Source organism: Schistocerca serialis, chromosome 3 (assembly GCF_023864345.2).
Source record: "Schistocerca serialis cubense isolate TAMUIC-IGC-003099 chromosome 3, iqSchSeri2.2, whole genome shotgun sequence".
NCBI classification, from domain to species: domain Eukaryota; kingdom Metazoa; phylum Arthropoda; class Insecta; order Orthoptera; family Acrididae; genus Schistocerca; species Schistocerca serialis.
This window is the reverse complement of record NC_064640.1, coordinates 272,433,911-272,447,037: the sequence shown is the minus strand read 5'-3', so window position 1 is coordinate 272,447,037 and position 13,127 is coordinate 272,433,911. Positions and strand designations below refer to the sequence as shown.

General features: G+C 44.0%; 1 protein-coding gene and 1 pseudogene across 3 annotated transcripts in view; one reads left to right on the top strand and one right to left on the bottom strand.

Moving 5' to 3' along the window:
- Positions 1-329: 329 nt before the first annotated feature.
- The window catches only part of LOC126470047 (ecdysone-induced protein 74EF-like), a 617,268-nt gene continuing 604,470 nt past the window's right edge, over positions 330-13,127 (top strand). For 2 of the 3 annotated variants that reach the window (XM_050097548.1, XM_050097546.1), the window contains exon 1: positions 330-448. The gene's annotated coding sequence lies outside the window, so the exon portion shown is untranslated. The remainder of the gene's footprint in view (positions 449-13,127) is intronic. The other variant, XM_050097547.1, reaches the window with a different exon arrangement.
- Positions 7,474-7,591, bottom strand: LOC126471759 (5S ribosomal RNA; annotated as a pseudogene).

Here is a 13,127-nt window from a genome sequence, read left to right as displayed (position 1 = left end):
GCGACCGCGAACCGCGTGGCGTGGGCAGCGGCAGATCGCAGACTTCGGCGCACGCGCAGTGGCAGAGATAACAACTGACCTGCGGGAGCGCGCAGGCTCTGGCGGCCAGATCAAGCCGAAGCGGCCGAGGCGCCGCGTGATAGCGCAGATAAGCAGGCGACGTGACCCGACGCATTGGACGGCGCGGAGTGGCGGCAGGAGTTTTTTCTACTCAGTTTCTCTGCCCGCCGCCGCCGACGCTGCTGTCGCCGCCGAATGAGGGCAGCCGAGGGGAACCCCCACTCCTGCGCGCGCACCGCCGAGCGGGAAAGTGAACTCCATTTCAATGCCGACTGCGGCTGTGTGCGGAGCGTAGAGCGCTGAGCGTGTGTTGTGCCGTGTCCCTCCCGTTCTTGTTCATGGATTACGTTCATGGATTACCGTCGTCGCGTCTGCCCGCAACTGGCAGGTAAGCAGTGCAATCGTCGTGCGCACTTGCGCTCCTTTTTTGAGTGTTGTTAAACTGTTTTGCCGTGCGAGTGTTGTGTGTTGTCAAAGCAGAAGACACGTGCGCCCGCGGGTTCCAATAGTGGAAGTACTCGATACGTCACTTTCAAATGTGTGTGTTGGCTGTCATCGTTTGAGAGCTATACTTAGAGACTTTTGCATTTTCTCCCCACTCTAATAGTCTTTGAACAAAATTGATTGAGCCAAAGACGACAAAAGAGTAAATCGATTCAGTGCAACAAGAAAGAAAACGTTCCGACGACATCTCCGACAGTGAGTCTTATGATTTACATAAGTGAGAATAACATTTTATATTTTGTTGTGATTTTTAAATTAAAAGAATGTGAGCCCGTACAAGAAAATTTATAGAATGGGCGCCACACGAAGTTTTTATACATTTGAACAAAAAAAAGAAGATAGTGTCACAACAATCAAACATTCACCGATAGAATCTTGGAAACTTTCACAGCACTGTTACTTATAGGACTTGTCTGGTGTGAACAGTGGTAAGGGCGACGAAGTTAGGAACTAAACTAGCGCGATCCTTGGGAAGTGAGTGGAGTGCAGCCTGGTGCATAGACGCGCGGCTAGACAAATAGCTAGCAGACCTTGATCGCCAAGGTTCTTCCAACGTTGCAATAGCCAGCCCTTGTGCAACATTGACAAACGAGACGCGACGCGCAGATGTGGATCTTGGTTTCTATATTAGACTCTGGCTTCTGCGAAAGCTGCCCAAATTCTGCATCTCCCGCCGAATTGTTTCATCGCTGTCCGGAAGTTTCCAAATGCCTAGGAACAAAGTACAGCTCTCAACCATTTCCTACACCATCGTTTTGCTTCCGTGTGCTTGAATAATGTGCAGCAGATACTGTATGCAGCTACTCGATGATCCTTTGAAGTTCCGCCTGATCAAATGCTGCAGATAAGGCAGTAGGATTGCGTCCTTTCGTGAGTAAGCGTAATAGTGATCGGTCTGACAGAGCAGTGAACTTCCCGCAGCTAATCATATGCAAGAGTCCATCAACAAATATTTTAAATCGAGCTGTGGTAGAAAACGACGTACCTCTTAACACTAACGCGTAGGAAAGTAAGAGTTATCAGATGGTTATTTCGGAAGCAGGGCCAAGCATTGCTGCTACTACATTTTATTTATTTATTAGGGAAGTAATTTACAATCTATCGGTGAAGCTCAAATACAGTAAAACTGTTGTGGACGCGACCATTGAGATGTTTGTCCACCGTTTATCCGTTGAAAGAAAGTAGATTATATTATTCAGATCATTCATATTCCAAAGATGTTACACCCCTAATTAATGAACAGTGTGGTACTGCATGCAGTCTTCGTCCAATATGAAGAATTGGAGTAGCGCAAAACGATCTCATGTCACCAAGTCGTACAGTGTGTCAAATGTGAAGTTGTATTTAAAAACGGGTGGGAAGCATATCTTCAAGGTAACAGCACGTAAAATGTGGCACCTGCGCCGGCGATGAGTCAGCAATGTAAACTCAGTGCAGTTCTCTGACCTCGCAAGGTGTATGGCACAACGGTTTTTCACGATAAGTACTTTTGACACCTCAGTGAACATAATATGGCGGTTTAAGGCGATTGCCTCTTAGAGTAATCCTATTTAACGCATTTTTATTGTTGTGTTATTGTCGTGAACGTGTAAGCAACGTAACGTGATTGATCTGCATAATTTTAATTAAATATTAATAATTTTGTAGCAGACATTTCGCACCTGATGCCTTGAATTGGTCATCATCGCTATGAGGAAATTTATACACGTTACTGCTCGCCCAGCGACAGCTGCTAAATATTTGTAACATAGCCGTACCGTTGATATCTTCCAATTTGTTGACGATACTCACAGATGCAGAGATGAATCTAGAATGGCTGATATGAGCTTAGCATTTTCTTTTAGAAAAAAGGACTGAGAATCTGATACTATTGTGTAACACTGAGTACGAATTATTTTACAAACCTTGCTACTGAATTCGATAATACTGTATACAATAAGTTTTCCATTGGAAAAATATCATTTGACTGTGCACTATCTGCCGAAACGTCAAGGATCTTACGTTACTCTGCGGAAAGGACATAGAGGCTTACTGAGGGACTGAAAGCTGACTAAACCTTATTTTCAAAACTAAATTTGGCCTTCGTAGCTTAGTAGTACAGCCAGGTTATAAGAATTTTTGTGAATTTCTCTGTTAACAATTGTAAAGACGCAAAATACGCACAGGATACACTGCACACCAAGCTCCAACCTAGAATCCAACATTTTGAAAGCATTTCATTCTAGGAGACATATACATACACGGCACATCTAAATCCACTCCCATGTCCGAGGTTTGTGTGTGTGTGTGTGTGTGTGTGTGTGTGTGTGTGTGTGTGTGTGTGTGAGAGAGAGAGAGAGAGAGAGAGAGAGAGAGAGAAATTTATGTGTAGTTTGTATTATCGCATGTGAGATTTGGTGTACATTTCTTTTGGAAAGGAAAGCACAGTTTACTTTCTGTATTTAATGTTTTAACTTCTCTGAACTGAAAATTTCCGTAGACACATATGAATAGTTGAGTGTATCTTTGAGATTTGGAGAGGTGGAGGCAGAAAGATCGTCGTTTGTTAAGCTCCTATCTACATTTGACCAGAAGCTCAGCTTTTTCTACAACCCTGTAAAAAGACATCATCTTGGTGTGATCATCTAGTTTAGAAGTACTATGTAATCTGAATCACTCTCACCTGGTAACTACATGAGTGCGGATTCAGTGGAATGCTAGTTCCCTGTTTCATTATGCGCCACCTGTTCTCCAGAGAAGGTAAGATTGGACTTAAGATCATCTCAGACTTTGCCTACACAAGTAAGAAAAATGTTGCGGAATATACGATATCTTGGCATCTTATCTTTGCCTCCGTGCGTTTGTTTGGTTGATTATTTATTGACATTTTGTCGCTTAGCTGTACAGTCAAGTGTAACGCACATATTTGCATAATGTACTAACTGAGCATAATAAATTACTGTAGTAATCAAATTGGGTTGCTGCCGGGAGAGACGGTATAAACAGTGCACGCGAACGAATCTCAGTGTGGCCGGCGTGTGCCGCAGTTCACTTTCGGAGGTGGTCACGTTCTCTCTTCGCTCCTCACACCCGAGCGCAGCATTCACTGGACGGTTGTATTCGAAAGCGTAGGCTGTAAAGTTTTCTGTGCGTGGTTTTAACCACAGATTGTTGTCTGCCAGGAAATTATTCTTATAGAGCTGTGTGGATGGGCCAGAAATGTGGAAGGCTTCCAGCCGGAAAGGAAAAATTTTGGAAATTTGTGATAAGTTCCTATGGGACCAAACTGCTAAGATCATCGGTCCCTAGGCTCACACACTACTTAACCTAACTTAAACTAACTTGCACTAAGGTCAACACACACACCCATGCCCGAGGGAGGACTCGAACCTCCGATGGGGGGAGCCGCGCGAACCGTGGAAAGGCGCCATAGACCGCGCGGCTACCCCGCGCAGCTGGAAAAGAAAAGAATGCAAGGTTTCGAAATGTGATGCTGGAGGATAATTCTGAAAATACCGTGGTATGATATAATCTCAAACGAAAGAAGTGCTGAGAAGAGTACCAGATACAAAGAGATTACTGAAAACGGTCGCTGCTAGCAGAAATAACATGTTTAACCACCTACTCCGCCATTCGCACCAGTTAACTGTTCTGGTCCACGGAACGAGGGAGGGGACAAAGACAGAGAGGATGACAGATACAGGAGGGAAGGAAGATTGGTGTTTAAAATGTTTAAATGTGTGTGAATTCCTAATGGACCAAACTGCTGAGGTCATCGGTCCCTAGACTTAGACACAAACTATCTTATGCTAAGGACAACACACACATTCATGTCTGACGGAGGACTCTAAGTTCCGGCGGGAGGGGACGCGCAATCCGTGACATGGCGCCTCGACCCGCGCGGCCGCTCCGCGCGGCAAGATTAGGGTTTAACGCTCCGTCGACATGGAGGTCATTAGAGACAGAGCAAGAGCTTTGATGTTTCAAGGATGGGGAAGCAAAGTGGCTATGCCCTTTCAAATAAATCATCCCAGAATTTACCAGGAACGATTTAGAAAAATCACGTAATTCCTAAATCTGGATGGCCGGACGCAGCTTCGAACCGTCGTCCTCCCAAATGCAAGTCCAGTATACTAACCAATCGATGAGGGGATTCATGGATGATTTTATAGCTGGCAGACGTTAGGAGAGCATCAAGAAGGTAGGAGGTATGTGTGAGTCCACCAGCTATCGGACTGAGGAGGAAAATTGCTGGATAAGTGCGAGTAGCACTCACGCTCCAAGGGTTCCGCAGAAACTTGTGTATATATTGTTCATCTATAGGTTTTGATGAGTGTGTTTGCGGGTATTAAAATATGTGACATAAATGATTGCATTGACTTAGAAGCTTAAATTTTTACAGCGCAACCGGCCGTGGTGGTCGAGCGGTTCTAGGCGCTACAGTCTGGAACCGCGCGACCGCTACTGTCGCAGGTTCGAATCCTGCCTCCGGCATGGATGTGTGTGATGTCCTTAGGTTAGTTAGGTTTAAGTAGTTCTAAGTTCTAGGGGACTGATGACCTAAGAAGTTAAGTCCCATAGTGCTCAGAGCCATTTGAACCATTTTTTTACAGCTCAAAGTAACCGTGGAATTTAGTGTTTGACAGAAATTTCAGGATTGTACCTCAGCTTGTTCCTGAGTAAAAGGGACCTTAACAAACGGACAGCAAAGTGTTTCTACGGGATTCCGTTATTCGCCAAGAATCATTGACTGTAGACGCAGCATACCTTGAAATGAAGTCCCATGCTACTTGAAAGAGCGAAGGGGAACGATGTGGGAGACCCGCACAGCCGTACTAGGCAACGTCCTAATGCTGGTGCCTTGCCGTTGCCTTCCTCCAACCGTAATGGGGATGAATGATGATAATGAAGACGACACAACACCACCCAGTCATCTCGGGGCAGGTAAAAAATCCCTGATCCCGGCGGGAATCGAACCCGGAACCACGTGCTCGGGAAGTGAGAACGCTACCGCGAGACCACGAGCACAGACCATTATACATTACAGATTGTAATTCGATGCAAAAGTGTTTATTTACCTGCAAACAGCGGCACTATGCAACATTATTATGCTGCTCCTATGCGTTTCGACTACCCGCGAAGGGCAAATTTCTGTTCCTTTATCCTTGATTTAAGGACAGCCAAAGTCAGTCTGTGTCCCGAGTTAAATGGGTGTACGTGCACTTGGCCGATAGCAGGCGGAGCCGGCGAGCACGAATCGACGTTAGTCAGCGCGAGTGTGGCAATGAGGAGTCGGTAGCATGACATATGATGCCCTTGTGAATCATTTCTTCGCGGCTGAGCGAACTACCCGACGCGGCCAGTTTTGCCCACTAGAAATTACAATAGTTCCACTTCCGCAACTCACAATCGGCCCCTTCGTTACGGGAACACATGCGACTCCACAGTCGCATGCACTGTAGCGCACTCCCTTTCTTTCATCTATAACAGGCGCGCAGCTCTTCCTCGTATTTCTAGTCCCACGCAGACCAAATGGTTCTTTGTAACATCAGTGCTGCAGCTCTTCGAATGCATTCGCTATGCCATCTGCTATTGAGTGTCTGCATTTCTACCTTTCCCCTTGTAGTTGCGTAGTAACCTGATTCCAACAGTTTCTATTTATTTGCTCAATTGTCTGCCCTTTTGACGGAAACTGACGTAATACAGAAGGCCTTGTTTTCAGTTGCAGCGTCAATCGTGTTTTATTCATGGTTAACTGCGTTAGCACATGTCTTACATGTGCCATCCTAGCAACCCTGGTTTCGACTTTCTTCGGCGTAAGACTTCGCAGCTCAAAAAATGGTTCAAATGGCTCTGAGCACGATGGGACTTAACTGCTGAGGTCATCAGTCCCCTAGAACTTAGAATTACTTAAACCTAACTAAGCTGAGGGCATCACACACACATCCATGCCCGAAGCAGGATTCGAACCTGCGATCGTAGACGTGCAGCTCATTTTGAGTTGTTAATCAAGTGAGATTTTTGTCGCATAGTCTTGTACTTTCCTACAAAAAATTTCGGCATTGTGTAAGCAAAATCACACACTTGAAATGCAAGAGAGGGGGAGCAGTTGAACATTCTGCTCGTAGAAAGAAAATATTATGCAGGGTGTCTCGTAAGAATCGTCAAGCGAGTTTTCTCTGGTGTTTCGGCAGATATTTGCTGTTTTGTTTTTGTAACGTGTAGCTGGAGTCAGGCCAAACAAATACTGTCGATCACGTCGGTTTGTTTCTCGTTACCAACAAAATGATTTTTAAAGTGGAATTTTAGTAATTTTACGTGCCTATTCGACATGCGGTCCCAAACTAGTCCGGTGCGATATTCGTTTTACCGATATGTATTAGCAGGGACAGTGAAACACGAGGAATAACGAGTACTCCAGCATCGATAGCACCGGCCTGGCTGATGCTGACCGCTGCCGCCATGCACAAACACGCTGCTCTGTCCCTGCTAGACTACTGGTTATTCTTCGTGTTTTACTGTTCATGTTAATACATATCGGTAAAGAAAATATCGCACTAGACTAACCTGGTAGCAGTCTATCGAATGGGCACGAAAAATTCCGATTTAAAAATAATTTTGTGTAAATCGGGAAATGAACCGAAGCATTCCATTCGCGCTGGGCGTCGTGTCAACGACGTATGAGCAGAATTTGTTTGGGCTGACACCAGCTACGCGTTACAAAAAAAGCACTCCGTCTGCAGGCCACAAGTGGCCCATCGGGACCATCCGACCGCCGTGTCATCCTCAGATGAGGATGCGGATAGGAGGGGCGTGTGGTCAGCACACCGCTCTCCCGGTCGTTATGAATGTTTTCTGTGACCGGAGCCGCTATTATTCGGTCGAGTAGCTCTTCAATTGGCATCACGAGGTTGAGTGCACCCCGAAAAATGGCAACAGCGCATGGCGGCCGGTATGGTCACCCATCCAAGTGCCGGCCACGCTCCACAGCGCTTAACTTCGGTGATCTGACGGGAACCGGTGTATCCACTACGGCAAGGCCGTTGCCCGTTACAAAAACAAAACTGCAAATATTTGCCGAAACACCAGAGAAAATGCCTTGACAACCCATAGGAGAGATACTCGGTATAGTAGCCCAAACCCGAGTCAACTCTTCCAAAGTTATCTACTTGACACCGACAGCTTTCTCCTTCCATGACCTTTTCTGTTATACGAATCGATCTACGAGAGCCTCAAGTCGGCTCATAATTGTATAAATACCCTGAAATAACGCTCTCTCTTTCTGTTTGAACTAAACTGCATCTAGAACGACTAAATTGTAAGAGGAGGAGTAGCTCAGTTGGACCGAAAAAGATATATGTGACCTCGGGAAAAGGATCCTTGTGGAGTGATTTTGGGAAACATGACAGATCTGAACAGGCTGGCTGGATTGGAATTAGAGCGCACTTTCTCTATAATATGAGTCCATTATCTATCATCTTGCCCCTTTACTTGATACTAGAAGAAAGATCACTTCGCAGATGTGCCCTGCACCGACTTACGTGCCATTACTCCGCAGCCTGTGCTAAGAGATCGAATCCCACTATTGAAAATTATATGAGGAAGAAATGTTGCTCACGCACCTCTTTGCTAAGCACGGTCATCATTGCTCCTCTCTGTTCTTTGACTTGAAGTGCGCTGAGGTTGAGAAAATACGCTACAACATTCGTTTCGGAATGCTCAACCTGCTGTGAGCTCGTCTTGTAAAATAGACGTGTCAGTTGCACTGCAATTTTTTTTCCAGGCGTTATCCCGCTTTTCAGGGTCAAAGGCTAGCGAATTTTTGCGCACAGTTGACTTGACATTATTTTTTGTGGCTGGAGGACATTCCGAATGTCTTGTACAGAATTTGTATATAGTTAGGGTGAATTCTGTCCTGTTTGTTTCCGTGTTCTGTTTCGGTGTCACATTTCTAAATCGCAGCTCAGCATTCCCATAAACAGAAGTGCGAAACGCCACACACACGCTGGTCAATGTACCAGACTAACGACTCTTAATCCGACACGCTAATTCGATCCGCTTGTGGATTACCTCTCAGTCTCGCAGCGCAATGTTCTACGCTTTACGTTACTCGAGGTTATCCGCAGAGAAAGTTTATTGTTCAAAACAGGCACGTCCTCCTCCGTGGCTCACTTGTAGAGGCTTGATGATCTCAACATTGATCGAAGGTACGCATGGATTCGGGTCGTGTAGCTGAATTAGTGCACTTCAGCGTCTGTATTATAACCATTAAACTCCAGCTGAAATTTAAATTAATCCTGCCTCGCATGTAAGTAATCTATGTTAAGAATTTTTATTGCTTCCTGTTTCTCTTTTTGCTACTATACAGGCTCTTCCGAGTTGTTGAATACCAACGCAATTTAGGGACTTGCACTACTGCAGCTGAGCACTACACTGCATGACTGTTATTTCTTGCAGGGAAACGAGAGCCAGTCTGTTTCATGGGAAATAACAGCGGAGCTGTGTCTAGCGCCAGATGTAGATAGTACTTTGACGTCCGGGGAGGAATGGAAGACAGCACATCGAGGACGTAGATGGCCCACCCGCAGACAGTGCAGGATGCTTCTGTAAGGAAGACCGGGGAAAAGCAAACGCCGTGTTTATTTGCGAGTGTCAGCTGACCGAATTGTAGCGGCGCGGTGCGCAGAGCGGCTCGGTTCGGTTTGTCGTAGCGCAGGCGGACTGGTTGTGAGTCAGTGGCCTTGCGGCGTAGTAGCTTGGCATTGGCCACAGGGTCGGCCGTACCTGCACTCACTTCCGACTTGGCAGGCTGTGCACTTGCCGCTGCTCGCTGCGCCCATCCTCTTCCAGTTTCCTTAAACATCTCCTGTCAGCCTCGCCAGCCCGCTCATCGCCCGAAACCTCTCAAACTCGCCCTGAGAACAACTCTACGTGAGGAAGAAGGGGGCTCGTGCACTCGTTTTCGTTCGTCTCTGTGCGCACTTCTACGTCTACCTCAAGAGCATTGCATTGTATTAGGAAGAATACTTTCTTCATACCACTCCGTGTCACTTAACATGAAATATTATTGCATTTCTCTGCGGTTATCTTTCAGCGCGGCGGATTACTAAGGGAAGGGTCCCGGGTTCGATTCCCGCTCGGGTCAGAGGTTTTCTCCTGTCGGGGACTGTGTGTTGGGTTGTCATTACGTTCGTATCGTCATAAATGACATTCCACTGTTGAGATGGATGTATTGGCACGTCCCGAAAGCCAATTAAAAAATTTGGTTTTTTGCATATGTACAGCGGGCTTAAAAATATTCCTTTTTCTTTCCATATTATAGTAAACACTACGGGTAGCTACACCAATGATAGTGACATTTATCAGCGAAAAATCTCGTGTCACTTTCCTGGGATGGGAAATGCAGTTAAAGAACTAGTTACCCTGTTGTCGAGAAATTAAAACCCGCTTATTTCGTTATTATTAAAGAAATAAATTTTTAACGATTTAAATAATACTGCATCATTTACGTTTTCTTCGTGCGTAGAACGACGCATTTCAGGACTTTATTCTCATTTTAAGAGTAAGCATATATCCTTATTACATATTATGTCTGTGTGTGTGTTGTTCTGCTTCTCTTTCCCTGAAGTCGTCATTGTTGGCTTTATTGCGCTCGTAAAATATTTATCTTCGCATTTTTGACACACTAACGTTACAGAATACTATTTCTTGTGTATCAGTTCACAGGTAATCTGCCTTCTTCGTTACGCAGAAATTCACATACATGCAAAGAAGCATCATTCACGCTGTTTAAGTGAAATCAAAACATGGTACGACAGTTTGATGACTGCATCCAAACTCTTTGGGAAGCAATAATGTCGGAATATTTTTCTACTTCGCTGATAAAATTACTGGAGTTGTTTTCATAACAGCTAGATTTAATTTCCAGTTCTTCTAATACCGGCCAAACGTAAACAACAGCTTCCACAGAATGGTGAGCATATGCATTAGGCCTTTACCCTACATCTCAGATACTTGACGTTAGATGCCCTACCACTTCCGGACCTTTCTTCCACCATGTAATTCTGACACAGCCTTGAGATAGACCCCTGATGTATTTTAACCTACAAAAATGCGTAACCGTCTTCTTACATTACCGAAAGAATACGCAGGTAAACTAATTTATCTTACTTCGTATGAGTCCGCACATTGCATACGAATACAGACTATGAAAGGCGCAACAGCTTGTTAGATGATGATGATGATGATGATAATGAAAACATCGAAGACAGTTATAGCGCTACCAAAAAGTCGGCTCTGTTCGTACTCCACAGAAAGTCTCGTGCTTTTCTTCTGTACGTCCCTACCAAGGAGTAAATCATGGAGACGTCCTGCTGCTGTTTGCTACGAAGATGGGGAAATGTCACGAAGAAAAAATCATTCATCCTCTGTTTTTAATGCCCACGAGCAGCAGAATCCCTGGTCCCCGGAGCATTTCCCCATGGGAGATATTCAAGGTCAGATGGCAGAAAGTTAGCCGCGAGCGTGTGCGACGTGTTTTGAAAAACTGTTCTCATGGTGTTTAGACACACAGGGTGTCTGAGATTAATCCTCGTCACAAAACTTTATAAGTAGCTGAATCATTCTGGAAACAATAAGCACAAGTTAAGGCTTCTTTGACTCACGCTTGAGTTCCAAGGTTCCTTTTATGTTAATTATTAGAGGTTCCTCACGTAAGTATGATTTCGTCGATTTTTACGCGCACAAGTTGTTTACTATACATGATGTCCGGGGAGGAATGGTCAATATTCAGGGATAAGACAGAAACGATTATTCGTAGCAAAGAAGTCTATAAAACATGCGTGCCTTAAGAGCTATGAGCACTTCTTCGTCTTAGATACTAAGAAACAAATCTTTTCTTCTGCAAGCTAATTGCTTTCCAAATTCTGAGAGGTGGTGGCACGAACCAATCAAGAGAAAAATATACAGTAAATATGGGTTCTAAAGTGCATACCTTAAGAGTAATAAGCATTTACTCATAGTCACTACTTTGAAAGACATTTATTCTACTGAGCAAATGCTCATGATTCTTAATTTAATTATTTTCGAGCCCATGTTTAGCACATTTTTTTGATTCGAGTGGTAGTTCCTGTCACATCCCTGAATGTTAAGCATTCCTCCTGGAACAGCCTACATAATCTGTCTTATTAATACGTAACTTTTTTATTTAAAAGTACACAATATAAAATGTAATATGAAAGCTCGCACCACTTAAATAGTGGACTGTTTTGTGAAGGTTGCTCAACCAGAGGAATAGAAACTTTTCGTGGAGTAGGGGAGTGTGTTGTATCTCCGTACAGTTTTCAAAGTTTCGCCTCTAGTCAGCCTTGTAATTGAAGTTTAGTATATTTTCTTACTGCATTTTTAAATTATTGCATTCTTTTTTATATGCTACAATCTTTTCCTGAAATTACAAAAAGTACTCCGGAAAATTAAGCTTTACCCAAATGAGAAAACGTGGTCCTGTACCTAGGACCAAATATTCAGTTGAAATTAAAAAGCGTTGAGTCGAGAAAATTTTGTTAGTACTGTATTTAATAGTCTATCTGGTACAGCATTACTCTACTACACACCAGTAATAATATGTAAGTGAAAGCAAATTGAGCGGAAGTATTATCAAAAACCAGTTACGATTTGAAATAGGATCTATTAGAATTTAACACAAATTTCCATTTTCAAGACAGGTAAAATTGTTGAGACACAAAACAACTCACTTCAATTGCAAGTATCACATGTTCCATGGTAAAAGACCTTCTTCTGTTTCAAAGTGCAAAGTAGCACTCTACCGACGAAGTATGGTGTGACTTACAGAGCGCAGCAATCAGTCGTCCTTTTTAGATTTTTAGATTTTATTATGCAAATCCAGATTTCGGCTAGTAGCTAGCCATTCTCAATGCGCTATTTTTTATTCTCGTTGCATGTAAGTCCCTGTTGTTCGGGCGTCAGTCACAGTTCTTTGAGTAGTATTCAAAGAACTGTGACTGACGCCCGAACAACAGGGACTTACATCCATTGAGAATAAAAAATAGCGCATTGAGAATGGCTAGCTACTAGCCGAAATCTGGATTTGCATAATAAAATCTAAAAAGGATGACTGATTGCTGTATTCTATAATTTATAAGTCACATACAGTCGCTGAGGGTACCCACTTCCGAATGGAAGGTAACCTGATGTGGCGTAACTGTTCACATGTTATATAAATAGTTCTAAAAATATACAGAATTTTAGCTACGGTCGCAGGTTCGAATCCTGCCTCCGGCATGGATGTGTGTGATGTCCTTAGGTTAGTTAGGTTTAAGTAGTTCTAAGTTATAGTGGACTGATGACCTCAGAAGTTAAGTCCCATAGTGCTCAGAGCCAATTACAGAATTTTACTGACCGATTGTGTAGCTGAACAGTCAATAATATATGCCAAAAAATGGTTCAAATGGCTCTGAGCACTATGGGACTTAACATCTATGTTCATCAGTCCCCTAGAACTTAGAACTACTTAAACCTAACTAACCTAAGGACAGCACACAACACCCAGTCATCACGAGGCAGAG